The sequence below is a fragment of the Silene latifolia genome, chromosome 9 (genome assembly GCF_048544455.1).
Source record: "Silene latifolia isolate original U9 population chromosome 9, ASM4854445v1, whole genome shotgun sequence".
NCBI lineage: Eukaryota > Viridiplantae > Streptophyta > Magnoliopsida > Caryophyllales > Caryophyllaceae > Silene > Silene latifolia.
Window position 1 is genome coordinate 140353330 of NC_133534.1, and position 4342 is coordinate 140357671.

Genomic DNA, 4342 nt, shown 5'->3' on the forward strand with positions numbered 1-4342 from the left:
TGCTCAACTTCACAAAACAGACTTTGATCAATTAACCACAACTTAACACAGGTTAATTATCAAGCCTGGTTTTCAACTACAGTCATTGCACAAGTTGAAGTTTTTTGAGAGAAATCTCAGTTTTTTTCATTCATCATAATCTGAATATTACAAAGGAGAATGACTCTTTATATAGAGCTTACAAATGCAGTAAATAAAACCCTAAGAAAAAACCTAACCATTGATGTAAAGCTACTTTAATCTAAGGGTTGATTTTGAATAAAGTAAGAAGACAAAATGATAGGATTTGAATTTCAAGTATTAAGGACAAATAAGAGCTATTGTAGCGTCTTCTTTTATGACCCAAAGCTGGTCCTTGCAGTAGAGAACATAAAAGAGGAGACAAGGAGAAGAAAAGGACAAGCTGTCACTTTCATTATGCCTCCTCAAAAGTAAACTAATTTTGATCACATGTAAGGGTCTCCTTTTCTTGTTTTATGAGGCTCAAATACTTGGCATTATTTAAGGGTCAAAATGTATCCCTGGACGTGCCATTCAAGCTAGGAAAAATGGACAAGAAGGCCCTTGCTGCACACAAATGGAAAACAGGCTTTTTCATAGCATTCAGAAATCAGACCTTCATTGCGGATGCGACAACTTGCTGCTTAAGATGTACTAGGGTGCCTCCTATAATACTACGGTTTTCTAGTCTTAGCTTACTCGGTCGAGTAGGCCATACTCGACCGAGTAAGTCGTCGAGTGCTTTTAGACAGACTACTGATCGAAGCCATTTGGTGTTCACAATTAAGCATATGTGGTCGTTGGTCAATGGTCGATACAAAACACAATTTATACTCCACAAACAACTCTACAATTAGTAAAGAGGCAAGTAAAGGTCGGATCCCAAGGGACGGGTATTGAAATGAGGATTCTATTGTAACTAGTAGTGTCTAGGGGGTGTCACAAATTGGGTTGATGTAGAAGGTTACTAAACTAAAATAGCAATGAAAATAAACTAGCAAGATGAATAAAATAAGGGGTGTAAACAATTGATTAAAAGCACTAGGGTGTCATGGGTTCATAGGGGATTCATGGGATATGATCATACAAACATGTTCTCAAATTATAAGCAAGCAATTATTGTTGTGATGGATTGAGTTGGGTTATATCTTACAATCCTAGGAAAGTTTGGGTCCCGGAGCCGAATCGATTAGATTGTACAACACCTACAAGTCGACTTAATCTTTCCTACTCAACACATGCATGGTCTAACAAGACTCGAGTTGGGTTATGTCTTACAAGTCAAGTTGAAAGGATAGAAGATGATAGTAAATGCAAGGATTCATAGGCTTAGCATTTCATCAAACATAACATGTGCATGTATTAAGATCAAAACAAGCAAGCAAATAAGATATGAAAGCATATTAATTTAAGCATGAATCATTCCCCATGTTGGTTTCCCCTAATCACCCATTAAACCCTAGCTAAGAGACTACTCACTCATTATCATATTGATCATGCTAGAAAGGTTGTCAATCATACTAACATAATGAAACATGATGAATAAATGAAAGTAATTAGCAATAATTAAAAAGGGATTAAGAGATTATACCTACTAATGATTCCAAAATAATGATGCAAAGAATAATAGAAGAACTTGATGATTGATGGAAGGTTGTCAATCACCCAATAAACCCAATAATCTTCTAATTACCCAAAATAAAGTAAGAACAAGAGAGAGATTAAAGAACTAAAACTTGGATTAAAACTTGATTAATATTTGATTACAATATTGAAGAGAGATTTGATTGATATTAACTACACTAATTTTTTGTAAGAAGAACATGCTCCTCTAATTAGACTAATGGGGTATTTATAGTGAAAATTAGGGAGGATGCATTAGGGTTAACTAAGGGCTAAACTAGTAATTACACTTTTTAAGTTGAGCAAGGAGACTCCGGTATTCTCCGAGAGAAGGGCTTCTCTTATCGTGGCCTTGAAGAATGAAAACGTGCTGTACTGAAATCCGTGCGGATGTGAGTCGGGACGGCCGAATCTGGGCTGGAGAATCCGAGCGGATTCTTGGTCAAGACGCTCGGATTGGCGAGGTGGAATCCGAGCGGATTCCTTTGAGGGACGCTCGGATTGGGGGACGGACGGACGGGCGGATTGTGTACAATCCGTTCGGATTGTCTGGCAGCATCTTTTCTTCTTCTTTTCTTCCCTTTTCTTCATGAGTTCCTTGGGGATTTCCTTGGGGACTCAAGGATCCTTTTCTCAACAATGCTCTTCTACTATAATATGTACAAAGGCCTTCTAGTCTTGTCTCTCCTTGATGCTTGGTCATTGAATACAATCAATTTAGCCTCGTTTTGCCATGAAAATGCAAGATTCTTACTCCTTTCCTACCAAGGGATCAAAATCTCAAAGAATATGCAAAACAAAGAACTAAAGATAAGAAATGACCCAAATAGGCACTAAAAAGCATGGAAACAATGGTAATTCGGGGGCTAAATATGCGCCAATTATGGTCACATCAAATATCCCCAAACCGAACCTTTGCTCGTCCCGAGTAAAGAGGTGACAAAGACTAGGACCAATACTAACCTAACCTAATAATAATAGCCGATATGAGACAATTAGCGGGTCTCACTCCGCCCCTTCAACTCACAACAAGACAACCATGAGGTAGGATGCCTTCTTGCAAGGCAAGGTGGGTCTTGCCAAAATGGCGACACATCCAAACATTTAAGCACACAAAAACACATAATGGATGCATCTACAAAAAGAATAGCCACTTTCCTCATCTAAGTGGCGGAAATTATCTACAAGGGAAGCAATTCAAGGGTAAACAATCCTTCATAGATGCAATTTGTTCAAACTACTAAGCCTAGAAGGATACCAATAAATCACCTCCAAAAGGTGTCAAGCTAGGGTACCTTTGTCCTCAATCGTTAAATGCTTTTGTCAAGAGTAGACTCCCTATGGTGTTAGAAACACTGGAGGATCGCGGAATTCCCCCTCTTGCCTAGACAAGAAGAAGGGTCGTCCCCTCTCTACCATGCACAAAAATGGATACGATGGATAAAGGGATCGATAGTTTTTGAGTTTCTCTTTGGGAGTTTGCTTTTATTTTTGTTTTTCCCCCCAATTTCTTGTGGCATTTGACATTTTGAGAACACTTTCTTGCCATTTCTTTTTGATTTTTGGCATTTCAATACTTGACAACTTTTTTGCATTTCTTTTTGAACATTTTCAAAGTCACCCCAATTAGTAATGAGGGTGCCTTGTTTTTGAAGCTTAGGAGTTCTATTTTTGCTCCTCTTTTCATTTGATGCATTTTTGCAAACTTTCTTTCACTTTTCATTTCATTGAACTCAAATTGATTTCTTTTTGTGCCCATTCCCTTTGATGACAAAAATGTATGGTAGAATATGGATGAATGATAGAAGTATGCATGGTTTCAAGGGTCACCTTGGAATAAACGGTAGCCAAGGAGTTATCACACCACAAGGTACTCTTGACTAGGCTTTAAACCATGGGTCAAAGGATACTAGCATGACACATCCTAGGGTGTTTTACAAGTATTCTAACAAGCAAAGTCTTAAGAATAAAAAGCATCTACTAGGGCCTATATACACTTGTCAAGCTTCCCAAATAGACGGTTTCGCAAAATTTTTCTAACATGCAAACTACATGCCATGATGCAACTAACATATAAACATCCTAATGCAAATGATTCTACCAACTAATATGTCATATAAACTAAATGCAAGTCATAAGTTCACATTGTTTTTACCGCATCAATCAAAATAAAGCCACATAGTCATTAACATAAAGAGGAAAAAGGAGATTGGAAAGATCATACCATGCGGTCTTCAATATCCTCATGTCTCGGATGTGGCGTAGTCGATCAAAGTGAACAAGGATGAAACAAACACAATATATACAAGACAATATATACAAAGGAAATGAACTTGTTTTTTGTTTTTTCAATTTTTCAATTTTTTTGTGTTTTGAAATTTTTCAATTTTTATGGTTTTTGAATAAAAGTTAAGTGTTAGAATTCCCATCCCCACACTAATATGGGCATTGTCCTCAATGGCCAAAATGATGGAAATTATGCAAAATGATGCATGATTTCTATACTAAATGCAATTCTACACTAAGCTATACTACATAATGCATGATTTTTGTTATGACGGAGAGGATAATTTAGATTACCTCCCGTTGTGTATGCATTAACTTCCCCAAACCAAATGAGACACTATTGCTAATGTCAAGGATGGGGTAGTTCATGCACACACTATGCTATGCATGAAACTAGATTGTCATTTTGGATTTTCAAAAATGGGAACAATAA